Source organism: Strix aluco, chromosome 10, assembly GCF_031877795.1.
Source record: "Strix aluco isolate bStrAlu1 chromosome 10, bStrAlu1.hap1, whole genome shotgun sequence".
NCBI classification, from domain to species: domain Eukaryota; kingdom Metazoa; phylum Chordata; class Aves; order Strigiformes; family Strigidae; genus Strix; species Strix aluco.
Genome location: NC_133940.1, coordinates 5,165,468 through 5,190,306, shown reverse-complemented (window position 1 = coordinate 5,190,306; position 24,839 = coordinate 5,165,468). Strand labels below are relative to the sequence as shown.

Sequence of the window (24,839 nt, the reverse complement as noted above, 5' to 3'; positions counted from 1 at the left end):
CCAGGGAACCTCAGAATTTGTTCTAAGAGGAGGTCCAGGTAGGGCCAGCATACCTCATCTGAGGAAGCTCTGCTCTTCCAATTCCACTTGGTGCACAGAGACTTCAGGCTCATGTGAAGGAGTTACTTATTGGCTCTTACAGCTCCCCCAGCTATTACAGCCCTTGGTCTTCAAGAATCAGAACCCAGCAGATTTTATATTGGATTAATTTGAGCGATAGGTCCATGTGTTAGCTTGCCAACATCATTATCAGACTCAATAGCATGAGTCTCTATAGCCATAAAAAAGCAAGACCACCAGGAACTGTCACCTCTGAAGCTGAACTAGTGGCATAAAGTTCTGCCACATGCTACAAAATCTCATAACCAAGTTTTGATTGATCCTATAGACTCACAGCTCACAGCATGCTACACATGGATCCCCATCCTTCATTAGATAAAGCAATAGAAATATCTTGTTTGGAATGTTTGGGATGCAAAAGTACAGAAAACTGAGTCCACAGACACCATCCCACTGGTGAAAAGGTGGATAAAAACCAGTGAGACCCAGGCACAGCACTCCAGAAAGGGGACTCCATTAATTCAGCTTGTCCCTGGTGCCTGCCACCTTCTTCCTGCTCTGTGATTAATTAAATTTAGGCTACTGCCCTTGCAAACTGGAAATCTTATTAAGTGATGTGCAGAAACCATCCGAAGACACAGGAGGTTGCTCTCCCTCTTTGTTCCATAAGCCACAAACACACACACACACACACACACACACACACACACACACACACTTTTTGCCACCAACTATCTCTTGCAGAAGCAGCTTTCAACTGCTGAATGTCCAGGCTTCTCTCCAGGGAAGAGTTTGTCTCAGAGACTCTTGAAAACACTGAGTTGAGAGAAACCTGTAGTGCTGTACATGATGTTTGTTCAGCCTGGGGCACTGAGTGTATGGGGTGTGCTGGTTTTCACCACCTTAGGCCAGCCAGAGCTCCAGGTTCTCCAGGAGCTCTACAGAGGGAAGCAAGAGTGAATCAGCAAGGGTCTCAAGGGAGCAGAAATGCATATGGCTGATACCTGCATTTACGGGAAGAAAGAGGAGGAGCAGAATATGAGTTTAGAGGTTTTATCCAAAAAGGCAGCTGATGAATGCAGATAAGGCATCTACTTTCACGTGTAGTTCATGACTTTGGAGGGAGCAAGTACAGCCAAAAAAAAAAAAAAATCAAAAAATAATATAAAATTTTGGCCACCTAAAAATGTATCAGAGTAGAAACAACTTCTGACTGTGATCAGATTCTAGAGCAAAGCCAGAGCTTTTCTCAGAAGTTCAGACTCTTTGTAGGCTGCTTAAAACAGACTCAGTGAGGATGAAGCAGAGGGACCTCACTTTCAGGCAAGTAAAGAGCCTACTGACCCCAAGCCACCCATACCAGCTTGCTGTAATATTTCCCAGACCCCGTCCTGGCCAGAATAAGTCAGTGGCTCCTACCCAGTCCCACTGCATGGAGGCAGTTGAAAATTGCTCCAGACACCTCCAGTACCTGGGAGCAGGTCCCCTTCCCCAGTGATCCCGCTGTTCATCCACACTGTGCCCCAGGGGAAATTACTTTGTCCCTGTGCTGTATTCAGACATCCTGCTATAGAATACCCTCTAAACTGAAGAGCAAATAATTAGATGCAGGCATTGAGACCCCATACAGATGGCATCTAACTGCTCTGGGGCAGCCAGGACACAGCCAAGCCTTCCCTGAGCCCCAGTACGGGACTGGGTCCGTAGCAGGACCTGCTCAGTGCCTCCTCTCCTCATCTCAGGGACTGCTGCATTGTAAAGGCAGATTATTATACTGCAAAATTAATTTTAGCTATAACTGGAAAAAGTAATCAAAGCAAATGCAACAGCTCAGGAGGAATCAGAGTAGGATTAGACATTTATATGAATAAGAATAGCTTCTGTGCTTCGACTTGCTGTGATAAAAATAATAAGAACCTCAGTTTTCACACTCCAGAGCAGAAACCTGATCTCTGAACAAAGTGTTAGAAAGAAATTTCCTCTCCCAGTAGTAGTCCCCAACTATCCAGGCCACAGCAGTGGTGTCTAGTGGCCATTGCTAGAGACAAAGCTGGCTGGGAGCCCATGGGCTTGTTCAGGAGTCACTGCAGCAGGGAGGGAGGGAGGTGGGTTGCAGCATGTCAGGCATAAATGAAACAAGCCCATCACTCCTTTTTCTCTTTGCATTTCCTTGCTAAATCTTAATCCCTGACAATCAGCGAGTTTCTGTACTGGATCCCAGGGATCTCCTTGCTTTGTCTGGTTTGTTTCTGTGCAGATGGATCACTGCCACCCGTGCCTCCTCTGCCCCCATGCAAGCTGAGCCATTAAGCTATAATGGCCTTAGCCCCGACTGATTAATAAACTGGCTTGAGACTGCTGATCTCTTTGGACCATTAAACCTTTCCCCAGCGACTAGCCATTAATCCCCCAAAGAGTCATCCTAGATGAGGTTGTTGTTAGCCCCATCAATCCTTTTTAAAGCCTCAATTTGCAGCAGAAAGGAGCAGGGAAGGGGGGGACAGTCTGCGTTTGTCAGGCAGTGCCATCTGTTCCCCCAGGTTACAGACAGCTCTGCCACCCCCCCCATGCCAGAGCTTAGTGTTCCCACCCAGGTGAGGCTGTCACTGCACAGCACAGACCATCCACCAAAGAGCAAGATAGTACCACACCAGACATCTGGGGTGTTAAACAAGACCAGGAGAAAAAGCTGGCATTTGTTTCCTTAATTGCAATGCCGGTAATTACAGTAGGGATACCTGCTGTATCTATTTCAGCAGAGGTGCTTTCAAACAAACAGGTTTAGGACAGGAATTACTCAGAGCATTACTACCTATAGGCCTGAGCAAGTCCCCTTGTTTTCTCAGCTTCTGTCTCTAATCTTCATTATTAAAACAGTCCACATCTTCAGCCAGAAGACTGTTTTTGCCTAAATGATGACTTTGGAAAGTGGCATTTCAGCCACCCTGGCCATAGCCTCCCACACTTTCAGCCTCTTCCCCCGTTGTCAGCACTCTAACCCTGATTATTTTTCCTTCTATCCTTTCTCTTCTAGGACTTTTTGATATCCTTAAATATTGTTACCATGAGCCACGCTTAGGAGCTTGGAAGGAGGATGGTGGCAGCAGAGGTGTCAAACCTCACGCTGTACCCTCCAAAGTTCATCCTGGATGCGGCATAGAAATCGCATCTGCAAAACCACAGTCAAATGGTTTTGGATTTTCACCTAAAAACTCACAGCTATTTTTTTCCCTCCCCTATCTCTGTAAAGTTACAGCTTTTGAACTCTGGTTTTTACGTCCATGTGAGGTTTTGAATGAATGAGTGGTGCATGTTTAAGATGAGGTTTTATAGAGATGAGGTCATATAAGCCTGTCAGCTGGAACCAAGCTACATTTGTAGCTCCACGCAGAGCAAACTGTGCCCTGATCTGGTCTGCGCTGCTGTTAATGGTCTGCTAGAGCAATCATAGAAGGGAAGGGAGTGAGGGATGACGCTGGTACACAACTTATGCTATGGACAGCAGTTATCTTCTGCAGCTGGTTGTGTCAAGGGTGGCTGCTGTTGAAGCCCAGTGTCCAGGCAACATCAGAGAAAGTAGCTTCGGAGCTTAAATTGGTGACTTGACTTAACCATGATGCTACTGCTCCTGCAGCATGTCCAAAAGGGGCAATGAGAGGGAAAACCACTGGCACTAGCACAGCTTGGAAGAGGACATCTCCATCCTCGGCCAAAGAGCCAGTCGGTGCTATGCTCTTCTTTAGACTTCCCATGTCTTGGTGCCAGAGTTGCTTCACGTCTCTGTGCCTCAGCTGCCAGCCATAATTTGGAAATTACTGTGCCAGTTCTGTCCTTTCGGTGTGAGACTCCTCATACCATGAAATATGTCTTACCGTTAGCAAGCAAAACTTTTACGTGTTCTCATTGGAGGTCCTGGTATGCTTCTTGCACAGTGCATGACTTGTATGAGTGCATCACCAGATTAATGTGAACATGAGTCTTCAGAAATCATTTTGGCTTTAGCAGTGGCTTGGCTGGTGCTGAGCACACCAAGTATAGCCAACAACAGCTGGACTCCATGGGGAGTGGGGAAAAAAGAAAACCACCACATACACATGCAAAAATTATCCGTCAGGCTCCTTTTAAATGATTAATGCAGTGCACAGTGAAAGGGTTTTCAGGTCTCAAATCTTCACATGATTATATAAACCTTAACTCATCCCAGCTACTGAGGACCTGTGTTTATTTGTGGCCATTAACAGCTGCTGTGGTGTTGTAATTAGAGCAGAGAATAAGGAGTCCCAGGGGAAATGGAGGAAACCCCACACTGCTCAAGCCATTTAAACATTCAGGGAGATAAAACACTGCAGAGAAGTTCTGGAGGGAGCAGTGCTTGGGGGAGGGAGGGGTTACAGCCACCACAGAAGTTGTTTCTGCCTCTCTTGGGTCCATCAATTAATTATGGTTATTAATTATTTAGGATGCCACAGTAATAATTAGTGCAATAATCATCTCAGCCACTGAAATAGCCCCTTCCAGCCCCTGAAGATCTTGCAGGACCTCACAGATTCCCAAGCAGTCTCTTGCCTCACTGCCTGTGGTCTTAGACTCCCTACGGCACCCTTGGGAAAGTGACGGCTGGTGGCCCCAGCAGGGAGAAAGGACCACCCCAGCCAGGGCCCCACCACCCTCCAGAGACATGAGTAAGGTCCTGGGAGAAGGGTGATAGGAGGTGCTCCCACATGGGAGGATAGCAGAGAACACGTGGTTTGGGTGCTGCAGCTTTCCTGGGAAGACTTGCTGGGTGCCAGCATGGAGTAGGGAAGAACCTAAAGCCTCTCCTGGGGGCGGTGGGGAGCTATGATGTCGTCCTGCTGGCACTGTTCTCCAGCCCTTTCTTGAGCACCTGTCCAAGAAGAACTTGCATGTGACCCCAGATTCATCCCCAGAGAACAGCTTTCCCCAAATCCATCACCCGTTTTTGTGCTGGTGACTCCCATGGCCTGTCCCAGGAGTGCTCACGTTCGCAGCATGCTGCTGTGATTTGTCTCTCTGTTCTCCCTGGCCATGGCCATCATGGGCCAAGAGATACCTGAGGACTGAGGACATTGACTGATTCCAGAGGTTTTGTTTCATCTCAGGGCCTTGTAAGGAAGTACGTCACTTCCCATCCCACAGCCTCCCACCTCCATCCACCCATCAGGTGAGCCCAGAGGACAGGAATGCCCCAGCTCCCCTCCAGGCCCTCTCCTTCCCATCACGTCAAGTGACACTTCATGCATAAGAATTTAACTCAACCAAAAATTAACATATTTTATAATGCCTGCACCCTGACGAAACACCGGCAGACCCACACCATCAAAGAAATAACTCTGAAAACCAAGCATCAGCTCTTCTTCTCCACATCCAGCCTTTCCTTCCTCCCACAGGCAAGTCCCAACTGCTGCTCACAGCATCCGCGGTCCTCGGTGTGACCCAGCAGGCCGCATCGCCCAGCCTCCCGGGGGCTTGCGTAATGGGGAAGTGTCAGAGATTAGAGACAAGAGAGCAGCGACTGCAATATAAAAGCAAACTGAATAATTAAAGAGAGGAGCTGTTCCTTGCAGAGAACAAAATGAAAGAGTTGTGTGATTTGAGCAGAAGTGACCTTTACACTTCATTACAAGGAGGTGGCGTCCTTATAGGGTTATTAATATTTCCAGCTGAATTAGCTTGGGTTAAAAATGGCTCAAAAGAATGAAGAGGGAGAGGGAGAGTGTGCACAAAAATATATCATTCTGTCTTTTTCTCCTCCTCTCTGCTTTTTACCTTTTTTGTAATTTGTTGACTTGAAAGCAGAAGGGCTGAGTGGCCACCAGGAACAAGGATTCATTAGAAAGGGTGAGAGCCACAGGATGACCTGGCCAAGAGATCTTCCCTCTGCACTGTCTGTGCTTCAGCAAGAAGCCTATGGGATGCCTCTGTGGCTGTTTCCCCATGTTCTCATCTAGGGCACAAAGCGTGTCTTCATTCACCAAGCTGCAAACACGTTGTGGGACTGACATCCAGGTAGCTTTGAGCCGGCAGTGGAGCTCAGTGCTGCTGCTGTTGGGTCCACATGGGATCTCCGAGGGGATCTCCGAGGGCATTGCAGGTCTCACGTGTGCTCTGATGGTTACTGTTCACCTCCCTCTGGGCCGACTGATTCCCCTTCCCACTGCCCACAAAACATCTTCCCACTTTCATCAGTGGGGAAATGGACAGCTTCGCTCAGCAAGCTTTACTCCATCAAACTGTGGGGGCATTTACACCCTGACACAAGGGACAGACATACATCCTCCCTCCCAAACAGAGACAAAGCCAAGGCCTTCACTAAGATTATTTTAGCAGAGGACATATCATAAAAATGTTACAGAGAGCAGAGCTGCTTCGATGCTGTAGCTGACAGAAGTTCATACACACACAGACACTTTTTTCCCCCAACATGCACACAGAAAAGGACTTTTACTTCAGCATATCCCAGCAGACACGGGCCCATACAGCCTTACAAAAGCATGACTGTCAATAATGTCCCAAAGCACTGGGTGAATTAAATGGGCAAAGCTGAACTCGGTGATCTGAACCTAAATCCGAGCTGCAATTTTGCTGCTCAGAGCCTCGAGGTGTACACAGTTGTGCTTTTTGCTCGGATCACTCAGTCTCATATTAGTCCCATCACTGACTTTGCAGTTGCAGAAGTGCTGCTACCTTGGTAACACATCCAGATACCTGGTTGCTTCTCCACAAGCCTGACCTAAACAATTTCTTTTAGTGCCTCTCTGCCCAGTGATAACAGACATCAGGAAAACTCACCCTAGCTAACAGAAGAAGAAAGAAACATGAAAGCAGGTGCACATCAATGAGGGTGCTATGGTAAAGCTTGCAATCAGTCTTATGGGCTGCATCGTTACCACACCATCATCCCCGGAGACACAGCAGATCACCTTCCCCTGCTCCATTTGTGGAGGGGGCTCTTGCAAATTTAATGCAAAAACCCAAATCAAAGAGAGTTTCAGCTTTTGAAAGAATCATGAAATGGACACAGTAGCAGCTGCTGCTTCTCCAGTGGCTGCTGAATCACAGCCCCTCACTTATTTATAGGCCTCCCCAGGGTGCTTGCAGCCGAGGTGATGACAAATGCCGGTGAACATCTACTCTCACCCCCACAAGGTGTTGTTATCCTGGAGATGCAGAGCAGCTAAATAACATACCATCAGCTGTGCCAGACGAATGTAGCAGAGGCAGGCAGAGGACCCGAAACACTTCACCGACCAGCCAGGGACTCCAGCACTGTCTGAGCATTGTTCCCAGCAAATGCACAGGTTCCAGTTTCTCACCCCACAAGATGTAGCTGGTGTCCATTACTAAGCCCCAGAGTTTTCGATGTTATCTTCACTCTGACAGAGGGCAATGCTCTTATGACCACAGAAAAGAGGACTCTGATGCACAGAGCGAGCAGAGGACTTACCTGAGTTCTGAACCAAGCAGAGAAACATCCCAGAGATGGAGGCTTAGATGCTGATGCTCCAGCGGGAGGAGCAGGAGGACATATTGAGACCCAAAGAACAGCCAAAGTTTTCCCCTTTTTGCTGAATACGACTGCATGTGGGCCAGGCAGTTCTGAGGGCAAGAGAGGAGAAAATTCAGATTTAATCTGGCCTTGGTGCTAGGAAAAGGCCTGAACATGAAGGGAGGGGAAAGGAGAGGCCAAACCTTCCTGAGGCTAGGTCAGGAAGGTAGGAATACCTTCCAGGAACAGCGATGGTGAGCTGTACCACCCTTCTGCCCATAAAAGCATCCCTCCCAGGTGATGTCTCTCTGCCCTCCCAGGTGATCTCTCTCTGGGCTGTGCTCCAGAAGGAAGAGGCCATTTCCCTCTCCATAGTGCCAGGGAGCTCTCTCTGGGTACATCCACAAACTCTGGTGCTGTACAGCTGGCAAAAGTAGGAGTCAGTCGTCAGGATCGCCATCATCAGCGATGATTCACAGGCCATAGAGATCACAGCTTGCCTTTTAGATGTCACTGGGACCTGGCAGTCAAGGAAAAACATCTTATTTATAAACTGGGACAAATTACGATTGCTGAGAAATAGTCCACGCGGGAGCTGCTGCCTGCTTTGCAGAGCAGAATGACTCTTTAAATGATTCATGAGGCTGCAGAACCCCTCCACGGGGCTCACTAGCTGGGAAAGGGCCACGCGGACAGGGTGAGCAGAGCCCTGTCTCTCACTCACAGCCAGACCAGGGCTCAGCCTCTCTTTAATATGCTTCCTGGCGTTGGCTGACACTGTCCTGCTGTAGCTGGTTTATTCAAGTCATCACTCATATATTAAATCTGAAGTGGCTGTTTGGACTAGACATATTTTCTGTGAAAACTTTCACATGGGCTGAAAAAACAATGGGTTTTACAGGGAACACCCATGGAAGTGTTCCAGTGCAATTCCAGATGGACCCAGGAAGCCAGTGAGCTGCTCTGCGAGGGAACCTTGGATCCCTGTGGAGTTGTCTCCAGGATGAAAATCTTTGAGGTCTGATTTAGGGTTGAGCTGACAGTGAGGCCAACAAGACTACTGATAAAGTCTCTCCCCTGACTCTTCAGTTCCATGACATTTATAAGTATACAGTTCCAGATTTAGGTGGCATAAAATGTTATTGAAGCAGGAGGTGGAGTCGGAGAGGCAGAAAAGCCATCTATCTTTTGTTTGCTTTGTTTCAAATTTCTTTAGCCAAACCCATGGCTGATCTGAAAGGACTAGAGGCAGCAGCAGTCCCACACACCTGGCTGAGATCCACTGGGAAATGCAACTGTGGAGCAGTGGACAGAAAAAGGGAAGGGTTAGGAAGGGGAGACATGAGATGCAGAAGACCCCTTGCTCATCTCAGCAAACAAGTCCCACTTTAACTTTGCTAACACAGAAAACAGTAACAGCAGTAGCTCATCATCTGAAGACTGTGACATGAAATTTGTCTTTTTTCCTTGCTTTCACAGCAATTTTGCACTATGTTTGATAGCTGATGTGCATATCCAAATTCATGTAGCCCTACCATCCCTCTCTCTCTGCCTACTCGCACTCACCCACGCTCCTTCCGTGTGTGACTCAGGATGAAAAGGGATTTAGAAAGATGCAGGGAACATTTACAAGCCACCCACCATTTCACCCTCAGCCTGGATGGCCACATTGGCACCTCCAGTTTGCATTTAGAGGCCAGACTAGCCAGCATTTGGAATGAATTCCTGAGACAGGCATTTCTTCTGCCCCCAGCACAGACAGGCACAGAGCAAAGCCACACAAGGTCTGCCTCAGTGATTGCTGTTGGCTGGACGTTACAAGGCTGGATTTGCTTTAAGACAAGGCAAGTTTCCTGACTTCTTGCTCGATGCCTTGTCCATAGGCTGCATTGCAATATCTGTCCAAGAGTGGTTACTGCAGCAAACCAGGGAGACCTCGTGAATAGGGTCCCACGATAGGAGTTACCTTGGTCACGCCCGGCAGTAGGAGGGTGGGCGCCATACAGCTCTGCCACATTTGCAAGAGAGCCATAGCCTGTCCTGTTCAGGAGCACCAGTTAAATCGTGACTGTGTAAACATCTGTGGCTTTTTTCTGGGCTGGCTGACTGAGGTGTGAAGACTTAAGTCTGTGAACTCTCCAGCAAAATATTTGCAGCATGAGGGCACTGGTTCTACCAGTACAAAATCCCCCAGCAGCAGCTGTCAGGGACTGACAGGGGACAAGCTAACCAGATTTGGGTGACAAACTAAAACCAGTCTGCCCCTCTAACGCAGCTGCTGAGCAGCCATTTAGGGGAGCGCATCACCACTAACATCATCCTGTTTCCATGGAGACCAGATTAACAGAGTGGCTGAGAGAAACTGCGCTCTTAATCTCTCCCAGAGAAAAGAGCTTGCTGATACAAGAGACTTTTAAGCATCTTTAATCCAAACTCAGGGTTCTCCTTTCCATGTTCTCTCTAATCCTGCTCGAGGTTACTAGCCTCCTTTAAAGCCAAGCCGAGCACAATAGGCATTGCAGTTACCCACAGCCTCTGCAGTCTCTTGCTAAAATAAAATCTGACCTCTCTCTCTGCAAAAGTTTGACTGTCTTAAAAATAACAGTTAAATACCCCAGCCCATCGTGTGCCAGTGGCCTGAAAAATGATGTCTGTATTGGCACACTCAGTCTACTTTCTGGTGATGGAACTAGGCACTGAGGACAGAGATGGAGGCAGCTCTACCTCCATCAACAAAAGATCCAGCTCCTGCCTTCTGTATTGCATAAGACACCTTTTATTGACTTTCTTCCCCTGAGCTTTTGCCTTTCCTGTGTAGCATCCCAAGAGCAGATCCCACGGAAGCACCAGATAGTGAAATGGTACACTGCAGTTGCACTGTTTTACCTAAGGACTTGCTGATAATGACTTCCACAAAACTACATTTGAGCACTATCACTGCAAAGAAGTTCCCTGCTATACCTATAGTCTCACCTGCACTTTGGGTGTGTTGATTTTTTGTCCATTCCATGAAGAAGGTGAAAACAGTAGTGCAGCCTGGTGGGAACAGCCACACAGCAGCTGGCAACCCACCTACAGCCATCCTGTCTGGACATCCACGCTTTGTCTTGTCTGTGGGAGGCTTTGTGGGCCTCAGGCCAAGGCAAGGGTCTGTGGGACTGGAGTCCAAAATAGTCTCCAGCCTAGGGGTAAGAAGTCTAAATCCCTGATGAGAGGTCAGTGATGGAAGAGAAAGGGCTCCTGGATTTGGGCTGTGGATCTCAGCCTACATGGGCCAGGAAATCCTTCCCAAGCTCTAATCTTCTCCAAGGGAACCTCCAGACCCCAAATTTAATTCTAGTTTGGGAGGTAGGAACACAGTTACCATGTACTCTACTTCTAGCAGCCCTGCACATTTAAGTACAGCAGAATAAGGTCTGCTTCCCCTCCACATCTTTTTGGCTTGATCTGTCCTTTTCCTGATTCATATTTCCAGATGCTTCAAGAGTTCTCCCCACCCTCCCTGCCCATCCAGGGCAGGCTCCCACATTTTCAAACCATCAGGCAGGGTCTTTGCCACAGCTTTTGTTGTTTTGTTTTTTTTTTTTTTTTCAATGAGATTCATGCTGATTAAGCCCCATCTACTTCTCTAAAACTCCAGACAGGTGGGACACTGCACACAGCCCTTTGTGCTTTCTGTTGAGGGGTACACTGAGCACCACACATGTGGCTCATACACTGCTCCAGCTGTGCTGAGTCAGAGCCATGTGCAACAGCTCTGGCTGCTGAGCTGAACAAGACATCGAAGGTTCTGCTGCCTTCCTGTTGCTCCCAGAAGTTAAAAGGAATTTAACTACCTGGTTTTTCTTGCCTTCACCCAAAACCTTGTCAGGAGGTTCCTGACAAAGTTTGACAGTGCCAGCAAGATGAATGAGGAGGGAGTGAGACTGGGAAAGTTCAGTTCAATCTCGATTTCATTCCTGCTCCCCTTGCCAGAGGGGTTGATGATGTTCTGCACATCTAGAGGCATAGTTATGGGTTTGCACAGCCTTGTCCCAGAGGATTGGAGCTTGTAAGTCAGCTGTACTACAAGGTCTCACCTAAGTCAGCCCTCTGGCCCTCCCCTGGGATCCTGCATGTGCCGAGGTTTCTCTTGGCAGTCAAAACACATGCAAGCCCGAAGCTTCCCAAAAGCAGAGCTCTAACAGAGGGCACTACATGTCTCTGGAAAGGGCCAGGCCTCAGCACATCTGTGTCCTACAGCTGTGGGCAATGAACGGTTGGTTTCCTCTCTAGGTCTGAAAGCACATCTCTGAAGCACCAGACTACTTCTGATCAGCATCTCTGATTTCAGATGAGAGATCTGCTGTGGGGTCGAGCTGGCATGTGGGATAAGAGGGAGCAAAATTAAACACAGGGTATTTTGGGGCAGGATTTACTGTATCTACTTCCATGGTTCTTTGACTGAAGGGTCCTTGCAGTTTAGTTCATGGCTGTGCACAGTAGCTGGAGTTCAACAGAAGCAGAAGCAAGGGATAAGTTAAAGCAGAGTGCTGTAAATGCTGTCTTTATAGCACCTGCACCTATGGGTGATTTCTTTTTTTTGGTTGGCCAGATGATGGGCCCCTGGGCTTTGCCTCATATCCACAGCCATGCTGGGTCAGACAACCAAGACAGTTTCATCTGAACATGGCCCCAAACTCCTCAATCTCACCCCTCCAACTGGTCTCTCTAAAAACATGATGCCCGGAAAAGAAGATAAAACTGCAGAATATTATTACGGTTATTATCGTTTGTCTGCAAAGAGGTACAACCTCCACCAAAGCCATGTCTAGAGCCTCAGAGACCATAATCAAAGACTTCCTTAGGAACTGTTAATGTTGGGTTGATGGTTGGACTGGATGATCTTCAAGGTCTTTTCCAACCTAGACAATTCTGTGATTCTGTGATTCCAGGAAGGATGATCTGCAACCTAATAGTGTCTGCTGAGGCCAGCACCACCCTGGGATCTGACCCTCAATCTGTCAGCCTGGGGCTGTTGGGGGAGCGTAGGTGAGAGGAATGGGTGGGGAAGGTCCTGGCCTGAACACACCACATCGGTAGAGGAGATGGCAACTGCAGCTTTCAGGCACCCTGGTTGTCCTCACGGAGCTGAAACAGCACAGGCAGGATGGTGGATGCGTTCGAGGTGCTTGCGGTGGTGGGGCATCTTGGGAGTTTCCTCCCACGTGCGGGCTGGATGCCAGGGGACAGCGAGCGGGGACCGGCTTTGCTGACTCGGCCTCAGCTGTCGGGCCCAATGTGTCCTCGGTGGGGTCTGTCACGCTCCGCCGCTGTGGCTTATTTTTGTTGGCAGGCAAGAGCTCTGCCACGGACAGACAACCAGAGGGAGGAAGGAGGGAAGAAGAGGGGGCAGACGAGATAAATAGGTAGTGTGAGAATAATAAAGGAGGACAGCTGGCCTAGAAAACTCAAAAGATAAATCAGCAAGAAAAAAACTGAAGCTAATTCCAAAGTGCAAGGTTCCTGCTGAGCCCACAGGAGAGAGGCGCCCCGTAATACCAGCTCCCGCTGCGACTCCTTGCTGCCGAGCATACCAGTGGCCAGCACCCAGCCACAGTTGGCAGCTGCCAGAGCCCTTCACGTCAGCATGGGTTATAGCCAAGGAAAAGCAGGTGGCTACATGGCTTTTCCCATGAGCAGGGACAGGGGCAGCTGTTCAATCTGCAATGCGCCATGCTTGCAGCACAGACTCACCAACCCGGACCATACCAAGCCTCTGCATGCCTGCGGGATGCAAACAGGGCTGCACTGGACCAGCAGGGACTTGTCTTGGCCTCCCTGCTTCAGGCCTTCCCTTACATTGTCATCCAAGACTCTCAACCCCACCAAAGGAGCTGGACAAGAGTCTAAGTGCAGTACTAAACCCCACAGAGCTCTGGGGAGGCCAGAGATGAGGGCTTGCCACCCTCTTGGCTGGGCCAGCAGGTCTACCTGAAGCACTGAATCGAGGCTAAAGGATCTTTTATCATTCAGCTCCTCAGATGCACCACAGCGCAGGAAGCAGGAATGTCCTGTAGTGAAGAAACCATGAGGGGCACCCTACTGACCTAAGCAGGATCTCACAGGAGGTCCGTGGCCTGGGCAGAGAGATGAACCTGTGTCTCTCAGCTCAATGTCTTTCCTGTGCAAATGAGACCGGCACATAAACACACAGCACTGTTGTTTTCACAGATGGCATCAGCAAGCTAAATTGTTTTCCAAGGTCACAGAGATGGAGGGAAAGTTAGAGCAGGAGGAAACATGGGACTGGGGAGCAGCCTGTGCTTTCCAGCTTGACAGAAAAAGCTGGGGAGGGGCAGGGGGCAACGGATGGACTAACAAAGAAAATGGAACATAGCTTTAATTCCCTTCCAGCCCCCTGTCCACAAACCTCTCTCCCAGGGTAGGAAAGGCAGCTCGCACTTAATCCTCCCCACAGATATTCACACCCCTCCCTTAAGTGCCTGGAGTCTGACTTGGAGAAGTGAAAACAGCCGCTACAAAGTCAAAGCTAAGTGGCAGCTTCCCATTTAACCAGCTCTAATTGCCAGCTGAGCAGACGGTTAATCTCCAAGAACGTGCTGTGATACGGGTGTTGCTGAGTCCCCATAATTGCTTAAGAACAGCCATCGAGGATGCCGGGAATCAGCCAATTATTCTCCCTAGTTTCTTTTCTTTCTCCCCGCCCCCACTCAGTTTTGTGAATTAGCAAAGAGCTTTTTTTTTGCCCAAAAGCAGCCAGCGCAGGATTTCTCAGCAGTTCAGTAGGGATGAAGAGATTATATCTGGGCTGGCTAATCCTGTGTGGGCAGGGAGAAGAATATGGGGGGCAACGGTGGGGATCCCACTGTCAGCTGGGTCTGCCGTGGGGAGGGGGAGTCACTGTAAAACCCTTCAGTATTGTTGCTCTGGAAGCGAAGGGGAGGGAAGGCTGCAGTCACAGGTGACGCCTTGAACAGAATTCATCCCAGCAAGCCAGCGCTGGCCCTGAGTACAAATCACATCCAATTTCAAGCTCCTCAATGGCTCTATTGAGTAATAAATCAGCTCTACGTCCAAGCTGGCTGAAACACTCACGCTTGCACAGTTATCTTATTCAGTGCTGAGAAGCTAAAGCCTTCTTGCCAAGGCCAGCAGGCTGCGGAGAGTCAAGCATCCAAATCCCTTCAGAGCTCAGCAGTGAAAAATAAAACAAAAAAAAGTGCCAAAAAATACAAGACAGAAAGCAAGTCCCTGAACTGCAGATCACCTGCACATCTCCATTTGTTCAGCTATTTTTCTCCACTCTGGAAGAGATGATGCAGCTAGTACGATCAGCTCTCTGCAAACAGCCAGGCCTCTGTCTAATTCAATGCTGACCCACACGTACAGGTAACAGGGCTCAGCTCTCAGCCCTTGGTTATCTCTGCAGCTATGTAAACTCTTTTCCTCCCTAGACACTTTGTGACCATCCCTTAGATGCCACTTTTAAGTCCAAGCATAGCAGCACTTCTTTGAACTGACCAGGAGAAGCCTTCAAAGTCACCGAAAGGATTAAAGGACTCAAAGTCTGTTCATTTAATGGGATCATTCATTTTAATTTAATGGGATATTCATTTTAATTGAAATGTAAGCCAAAACATCTTGCTAACATTTTCTTTCTTATGTTTTGCTAAACATCAGGTTTGTTATTCTGCACAGAGTTCTTAAAAGTTTGGATACAGCCACATTAGACATGCAAGAGTACTAAAGCACTGTTGACCTCCTGCAGCAGGTCCGGTCTTCCTGGACCACCTCTGGGTGGGGATGGGACACCCAGGTGGATTTGGGGATGGGACACCCAGGTGGATTTGGGCTCTTTTTTGTGCTCTTCACCACCAGCACATATCCTAACCCAGCTGCACGCCACAGCAACCACAGCATCTCTACCTCCATCACCTTACATCTGTAGGTGGCTCTCCATCTCACAGCCTCCTACTACTATTCCAGCCCTCGAAGACACCAGGTAGAATCAGTGTTATGTCAGCTCCTGCACTGGTTTAGTGCTGGAAACCTCTTTAATGTCACCTCTCAGCTGGGATGGAACTGGGGAGTTACCACTGACCCCAGAACACAAATCCACCCCATCCCACTCACGGCAAGCTGCAAAGCTCCCTGCTTGCTGAACCAACAGGATGCAGGATCTCAGCAAGGGTAAGAACAGAGTGGAACAGGAGAAAAAATGACTTAAAATCCCACAGTGCACCTTCAACTCAAGGAATGTCAACCACAGTGTCACAGGAGAAGAGTCAGAGATCACTCAGATCTAAGCTAGTAGTTAGTTTATTGAGTTCTGATCAGTAAATTTAGTTAGGCAAAATAAGTACAAATGGATCGGTGGTCAATAGTTAAAGTTAGTATGGGATACAAAGATTATCACTTAAGCTTACTATGTGTATCTTAAGTGTTCCCTGCATGCAAAAAATGTCACATAGCAACCCATGGATGTCTGGTGTCAGTGAGGGATCTCTCAGCCTTGAGGGGTAACCTTGAGAGGTGTCCCTGCTCAAGGGCAGATCACTGCCGCTCAGCCAGCTGCGGTGGAGGGAGAGCTCAACAGACCACGATGGATGCAGATATTTATGGTGTAAAGTGGTTGATTGTAGTCAGATTTTCTGCTGTGTTAAAGCAGCTTTGGTCGCTTATCAGCCGAGTCTCCAGCCAAACCATTTTTTTTTTGTTTTTGGTGGTTAGTTCTCACTGATAGCCCCACACAATAGGATTAACTTTGGTTAGGCCTGCTTGCTGAGCATCTGCCTGGACCACAGTTCAGTTAGTTCAACCAAGTGCATCCACCACACTATCCACCCCATGACTACAGTCAATCCACTTTACTTCACAGAATGGTGGTACAGTCACCTCTGGCCTCTGTGCCATAAATATGGGCAGTAAAGACATCAGCTTTTTGATAGGCTGGTAAATAAATGAATATATCAGATTTACTGATTCTTTAATATCGACATGTTCACTCGTAGCTATTACACGTTGAGATAAGTGCCATAATCCGACACAGAAACAAAGGGTTAACAATAAACATGGAACGACAAAGGTGAACAAGACTACAATTGGGTGTAACATCAAATTCAAAGCTCCAGTTGCTGTTGGTGACCATCCAAGCAGAGTTTCTCAGCAGTGATGTTCTCCATCTTTCTTCACTCTTTCTGGGATGCAGTGTATCTCATCTGCATCATGATGGACAGTAATTAGGGTTCTTTGTCCATTGTTTTGAACTTGTTTTAGCAATTGACTTGGGTCATCATGTTGCCACAGTTTTCTTATCAATGTGAGATTCATTCCAATGGGGGTAGGCCCTAAGTGAGTAGTTAGATTGTAGCGATTGGTGGGTTGTGACAAGAGCTGAATAAAGTTGCATCCCATAATTTTAGTAAAATTACAAATACAGATATTTGAGTAATTGTGTATATCTACAGTCTATAAATATATAATATTTTCTATAAATATAGAATCACAAAGGGTTCTTATGCAAACACATCCATTTCAAACATACACAAGTACAGTTTCAGGGGTTTCATCAGAAAATATTTCAGAATGACAAACATTTTGTTCAGTATCAAGACAAACATCTTGGGCCTTAATGCTATTACTTACACAAATAAATCCGTGTTGCTTCCGTACAACACATGCGTCAACATTGACAGTTTGCCATTTGTTCCCATTTTGTTGGGCCCATACTCTATATTCTAACGGATAGAGTACAGTTCCGCGGTGATTTAATCCCAGCGCAATGATTGGAGATATGGCAGATACCAAAGCATTGCATATGCTTAAAACAAAAGCTGTGGTGGAGTCATAAGTGAAGTTGACTAGATACCACCAAGATTGGAAATCTTTTTTTGATTTGAGTCGCAGTTACCTTTCAAATCTCAGTGGGTATGGTGCTCTCATTTGCCTTCCCTTATAATTGCTGCTGTAGTGGATTGCACCCATAACTGAGCTTGGGTACAGCTAAGAGCTAAGGAAACATTATTCTGGGTGACGCCAAGTACATCTACAATTAGTTAGTGGTCCTTTTCATTAATTCTTTCCCATTTCAGCAATATATCAGTTAAAAGCCATTGACTAGTTCCTAGTGCCAGCAAAGAAGATCGTCATGGCTATTCTAGTTTCTACAACTCACTTGCTGCCAAGTTTAATTTGTTTGCCAAAACTTCAGTGTCTATGCTGTTTAATACTCCTAATCCTGTTCCCAGGACGCCAGTCATATCTCTCCTTGCTCATTCTGGAGAGATGAGGGTTCACCCATGCAACCGTGCTAGCCACCCTGTAGAGGATATATTTAGGAATGATGAGCAGGTAGGTTTAATTGCAGATATGTTAGCCTGCACTGATAGTTCCACTCGCTTGAGGGATCATAAACAGCACTTGTTGCTCACTTGTATATTTAATAGCATAGGGTCCAATTTCCTGAATTTGTGGGGATAATGTTTCAACAGTCTTATTGGGGCTCTCGGTTGGATGCATTGTGGGGGTTAAGGTAGTTTTTGCTGTGCTGATATAAATTATCTCAGTTGTGGATAAATTATATCTCCACGTATTTACTATTTCTCTTTTCGTATGTTCTTCTAACGTAACGCTCACCGAACAGCTACGAGCCTTCTTACATCTGCCACTTTTCGAAGGAACTGTATTGAAAACTAAGGGAGGAAATTTCCCCTTCATTGTTTGGGGGCTGTGTTTTACATTTTATGCTTCTATTTCCCTCTGCCAAATTCGTGTTAATGGGTGGGACTCCTAAATCTGTACAATTATAGCTTGCTTTGTTAGCGATTGTCATTGTAATGCACTCAGGCTTAAGCACGATTACGATCATTACCATATTGATTTGTACAAATAAAAGAAGTGAGGGTCTCCACCCCATGCATTGGGCTTGTTAACATATAAACTAGATTTGGGTCACATTGGAGATGACTACTCCTGCAAGAAGGGTAAGTATTCTTCCAGTGGTTGACCTAGTCTCCAGGGGGGGTGTTTTGATATCACCCCGGTACTGTTCCTGGAAAGGGGAATAACGCAAGTCTCAGTGGAGAGACTCTGGACTGGTTACCCCTCCTAGTGAGTGTCTAGGGTGTATCCACCTAGCATTAATAACGATGTTTAGCTCCACTGTTGTCTTCTGTTTCATCTCTTTTTGTAATGAGAGAGAGTTTTAAAACAACAGGTGCTCCCCATATTAGTGGCTTCATGGCCTGGGGGTCTGTGGGAGCTGAGATAGGGTAGCTGCCATGTTCACCGCTGTCATTCATAGCTTGAACGCAGGCTGCCTTTGTAACAGCAGTAGGAAGATCGCTTAATGAACATGCTACCCGAGAAGTGGATCCGTGCCTGGCGTGCAATAAGCCAATCCTAACACGCTCAGGAGAGATATTGTATTTATTCAGGCCTGGGTGCTTAGTGGACTTTTCCACAAATCAAGCACCCCAACAGCAGCTTTTTGTGCTTCTTTTATACACAAAAATCAGAGGTTAGTACTTTTCCAAACACGCCTATTAAGTACTGATTGGTTAGTGATTAACATACAATTATAATACAGCTTACATAATACTTCTACTACGCATGATCAGGGGAAGGGTCTTAACCTAGGTAGGGGTCTTTTTGACCTGTGGGTGTGGTTTTTAGTATTATAATGAAAGTAGTTCACTGTCAGGACACCCAAAAGTTCGTTTCATTGCCAAGATAATTAATCGAAGAGTCAGATTGCCAGGTTGTCAAATAACTCATCCTCAACACAATCCCAGACATCCTCTTTATGGTCCAGGATGTTCTACTTGTTTTCTAGGGTCCAGAGATCAAAGTCTATCCTTGATGAATATCTTCTTGCTGATCAAGGTCATCTTGACCATACTTCAAAGTCTCACTCAATCAAGTTTCAAAACCTCATAATTGTCCCCATATGTGTGGTAACTAGAGCTACTAGCATAATTATTAACCGTGGCTACCAGCAAATGTGAAGTATCCTATATCAAACATATAGGGATAGCACAGACTTCTCCTCATTCCTGAGGGTCTGTGCCCCCTGCGCAATAAGCAATTCAGTGTGTGATAGAATGTGGTTCATTGTTAGGCTCTGGTCCCCCTGTTAAAAATACCCCTGCTCCCCAAAAGCCATCCACTTCATCTTGGTTTAACATAATATGATCTCCTCCAGTTAAGGAGACATGCCACAAATACTCATTTTCGCTCTTGGCAGGATTCCACCCATATTTTTCTTGAAAATTAGCCAGCTGAAGAGGGTCCCGTGGAATGGGTCTTGTGGCATTTCTTTGGTTACCCCCCTGGGGCCCTACAGACACTTCAGTTTTAATAATAGGGGCCACCTTAAATTCGAATTCATTTAACTCACTGTCTTCACTACTCTCATCACTAAATCCCTGGTCAGGATCCCCCCATATACCTCCGCCCCAGTTTTCCAGGGACACAATTAACTTATGGATCTTTACAGTGTCTGGGGGACTGGGGCCCTGAGTTATCATGAGTTCTAGTTTGTCCTCTACCCTTTTTCACTTTTCCTTTTCCTCCCCCAGTTGTTTCTGTAATTGTTCTATTCACAGAGATAACAGCATTTCTTGTTGCTTTCTTTGTTCAACCTCATCTTGTAACATTCTCATTTCCTTTTCTTTGTAATTCCTATAATGACATGCTGCTTCCAAACACGTTCCCAAAATCTTGCATATTATTCCCTGTTCTTTACCATTTTTCAGTTTCCCTCTCATGAGGTTTAACTGTTCCTCTGTCTTACTCCAATTATCCCAATTTTTGCACACCCAATCCTCAGAACATCTTGGAGAAGAACTAATTCTCTGCCTCTGTAAATAGTCAGTAATTGAATCTGCCATCCTGCTGACTACGCCAATTTTGCTGTAGGAGAAGAGTTGGAGATCACTCAGACAGGTCTAAGCTAGCAGTTAGTTTATTGAGTTCTAATCAGTAAATTTAGTTAGGCAAAATATTTAATAAGTACAAATGGATTGGTGATCCAGACTATCTACTACACTTAAAGTTAGTATGGGATACTAAGATTATCACTTAAGCTTACTATGTGTATCTTAAGTGTTCCCTGCATGCAAAAAATGTCACATAGCAACCCATGGATGTCTGGTGTCAGTGAGGGATCTCTCAGCCTTGAGGGGTAACCTTGAGAGGTGTCCCTGCTCAAGGGGAGATCACTGCCGCTCAGCCAGCTGCGGTGGAGGGAGAGCTCAACAGACCCCGATGGATGCAGATATTTATGGTGTAAAGTGGTTGATTGTAGTCAGATTTTCTGCTGTGTTAAAGCAGCTTTGGTCGCTTATCAACCGAGTCTCCAGCCAAACCATTTTTTTTGTTTTTGGTGGTTAGTTCTCACTGATAGCCCCACACAATAGGATTAACTTTGGTTAGGCCTGCTTGCTGAGCACCTGCCTAGACCAGAGTTCAGTTGGTTCAAACAGGAGGAGTGCATCCATCGCACCACAGTTCTAAAGCCATTATCACAGCAAATGGAGGAAGATTCATTCAATAGCATATCTGATCTCTAGCAGCATCAAAACATGCCCTATGGACGCTGCCAGACCTTCTAGGCAATGATCAGGGGAGGTCCACTCTGCCAGGGCTGGGCTCTGGTCTTACCCATCAGCCGCCCCCCACGACAGGGGCTCTGAGGAGTGCAGCTGCCCTGGGGATGGATCTGTGAGTGACCAGGGCTCATGGGCAGCCACAAGCACATCTCCATCCTGCCTTTCAGCCCTGTGCAGCATCAGATGATGGACCATGAACACACCACCAAGGGATAGCTTTCCTACAGGAGGATTCTGTGCTCACCCAGCAAGGCCTCTGTTTGCACTGGGAAGGCAACAGTTCTGGGTCTCCCCAGAAGCTCTCCGGGCACAGGACAGAAACCAGGGAAACAGGAGAGCAGGTGGAGGGTTCCTATCCCAAGTAAAGAGCTGTCTTTACCCAGAGCACACCCCTAATCTCTAATCTCTGCACCCTCTCCCTGGAAGCCCTTTCCTTCCCCTGTGGGTCCCTGTTGTGGGACCATGGCACCCACAACATGCTAGGGCTGCTCACTTCCACACCACAGATATGCTGGTGCAAGAACTACTATCAGCCCTGATCCAGCAACTTCACCACCTAAAAAGCCCCAGGGACAACTTCCTTGCTACAGCCAGCCAAAATTTATTTGAGGGAAGAGAGGGCAGAACAAGAAAGTGGTGGCAGCCTGTCCTATGCAACCTGTTTGCCCAAAAGCTGGATTGGTTGTTCTTGCTGAGCTCTGCCTTGAAATAAAGATTAACTACCGCTGTTTTCCTGCTTCCTCCCCACAGAGGTGGCAGGATGAGGCTTACAGAGACCAGGGCAGCCTCAGACTCGTGCTACCCTCTTGCAGTACTAAGCGAGCTGAGGGGACCCCAGCAGCATGTCAGGAGGGTGCCCAGGGAGACACCAGTGTGCCCGCTGCTCCAACAGCCCACTCCCCAGCTGGGGAAGAGTGGGGATGAACCGGCCAGGGGCACACGCTTGCCCTCCCTCCTCCCCTCCAAAGTCACAGCCCCTGGGGAGCAGGGTCTGCTCCTTTCCCCATCCACAGCACTCTTTTACACTTATTTTCATGCTAACAGAGTGGCTAAGCACCCTTGCAGGTGAAGGTCCCAGTCCTGTGGTCTGTGCAACAGCCCCAAGAAATCTTCTACCTGACAGGTCCCTTCAGCTCCAGAGGTACCAAGTCCTGCACCGAGGGGCTGCTCAGGCTGATGCAGGAGCAGTGTTCTGCCCAGGATGAAAGGATCACAGCACTTTCATTTTGTACAAACATGCAGCTGAGCTCTGCTGTAGCAGCCAAGCCCTCACCCTCGCCCTGCCTCCCTCAGCCCTGTCCTCATGCTGTCCTGCTGCTCCCTGCACCCCCGAGGCACCCCAATTTCAGCACCCTTGCTCCTGGGCAAGGAGGAGAGTGGCACTGGTGCCACAGTGATGCTCCCGAGAGCCATCCCTACTCTCCTGCTGCCTCCTCTTGCCACGCCGTTGTCTAGTGCACTTCTTTATGGCTATTACACTTGGCTGACCCTAGGGAGATCCACTAAGCCTTTCTGCAGCTGCTCCTCATGCAGAAGCCTTTGCATGGGGCAGCGTGAAGCCAGGAGACCGTATGCTCCAGCATGGGGGACAAGGAGCCACTCACAGCGATTCGCTGTGACGAACCATTGTCATGACTGATGCACGAGTACTCTGGGGGATGGGAGCAGATTTTCACAGCAGATAAACCCTAATGAACGGAAAAATAACTTCCCATCATGCGGGAGATTTACAGAGTTACAACAGGCATGTCTGGCCTTGCCAGGAAGGAAACACTTCATTGCAAGCAAGGCCATAGAGCAATACCCGGGGCAGAGTAGCCAGGGGTGCTGAGAAAGTGCATCATCTTCCTGCTGGGCTTGGGAGCGGGGGAATGAGCAAACACTTACGTGGAGGAGGAGGAATAAAAGCGCAGAGGGTAGCCACGGGGTGGAACAGGCTCGCTGGGGAGTGGGCTGGGGTCCGCGGGTCTGCCCCAGTGCTGCAGCCTCCCCTGTTGCAGAGAGAGCAAGAAAACCCTACGGCTAAAATGTATCCACAGGGCACCCGGAGCCCCTTGCAGAGGGGAAACTGAGGCACAGAGAAATGCAAAGCCAAGGAGTCATTTCTTCAGGGCAGGGCACCCCTGTACTAGGGAGAAGGAAACTTCAAAACTCAGTATTGGCCTTTGTGCCTCACGAGCCAGCTCCCACAAAGTACCTCTGTGGCTAATATTGGCTGGAGCACACGCTACAGCCTTTCCCACTGCGTCAGAGAAAGCTTCGCCATGGGAACTGCTGTCGAGCCACCTTATATTAGAAGTTACTACAGCTCTGCCAGGAGGCCTGCCCTGTGCTTTCTATTTTTAGCTGCAGGCAGACCTATTCATATCAGTCACTGCTGAAACTCAGGTCCTTACGCACAGATTTGGTGCAGTAATTCAGGGGCATGAAGTCAGGTTCTCAGGTTTGAACAGAGCTCACCAAGATAAATAATAAACCTACGAGCCGAGTGCTCGCAAGCCTGGGGGTGATGCATTGGGGAGGGTGGGGGGAGAGAGCAGGAGTGTGCTTCGCTAAAGTCCCTCTCACCGCACACATTTATTCCACAGGATCACACCACTGCTTACGTGCAGAGCGAGGCACAGGCCTGCATGTGATTTACCAGCTCAGGGCCATAAACTGCAAGGGAAGAAGGACAAATGGGATGAGAGAGAGGAAGGGTCCTGGGGGAAGTGTAAATAGCTTTGCAAGGCTCCAAACTGGTGGTTGTTTTCCTGCTTGTTAATTATTTCATCTTAAAATGCTTTTAGAAGGGAAGCGCTTCATTTGTGCTTAACACAAGAGAAGTAAAAAGATGCCTCCTTTTACAGCTAGTCACTGTAAACGTAAGGAGAGTAAATCTCAGAGCTCTGCAATAACTCAGAGTTATTTGTGTAAACCAATGCAGGGACAAGGTACATACATTTGGTGATGGAGTTCCCAATCAGCCAGACCTTGTTCTAATGATCCTTCATCACGCTTTCTCCTTTCACATGTGTGATAGCACTTGCCAAATCTACCCAGGTAACTGACGGTTTGAAAAATAAAAAAGCCCTCAGCAGTGAGACTACACACCCCCCTCCCAGGAGCACTGACAGAGCCCCCAGCCAAGGAAAACTGTGGCACCCACATCCCTCTGCAAACTGCCCCTCTTCCTCCACCCATCACCTGCCTCTTCTGCACCTCCTCCCCGTCCTGCATGGGAGAGATTTCACCCTCTGAGCCCACAGCTGCGTCACCACAGGGAGGGAGTCGATCACTGCAAGCTCCCGGAGGCTCCCCTCTGTGCCCCAGCAGGAGCACCGGGTTAAGCAGCACGGGACCCCAGCCCTCAGGTGTGATGTTACGGATATTCGTAACATCCTTAACTCACAGTTAAACTCCTGGAGCTCTCAACAGGTCCAAAAAGCCTCTGCAGAGCCAAGAGCCCCTGGCTTGGGCGCAGAGTTGGGCTCCTGCTTTGGAGGAAATGAGAGAAGCCCCGTGAAGGTGAAGGGGGTGACACTGATGCTGGACCCCAACACAGTGGTGATTTCTCTGTAGCTGCTTTGCAGCTGGTTAACAAAATGTTGGTTACCAGCGTTTCTCTTCCCCAATGTCTTGCCAAGTGACAAACCAGTTCATGTAAGTACCCCCATGAG

The 24,839-nt window shown here is 47.9% G+C and overlaps 1 long non-coding RNA gene across 1 annotated transcript; it reads right to left on the bottom strand.

The window, feature by feature from the left end:
• Nucleotides 1–15,873: 15,873 nt before the first annotated feature.
• LOC141927830 (uncharacterized) lies at nt 15,874–23,321 on the bottom strand. The gene is made up of 2 exons (XR_012624590.1): nt 23,068–23,321; nt 15,874–16,788 (listed from the first exon to the last, which is right to left on the bottom strand). It is a non-coding gene; the product is annotated as an uncharacterized LOC141927830 (long non-coding RNA).
• Nucleotides 23,322–24,839: the final 1,518 nt, after the last annotated feature.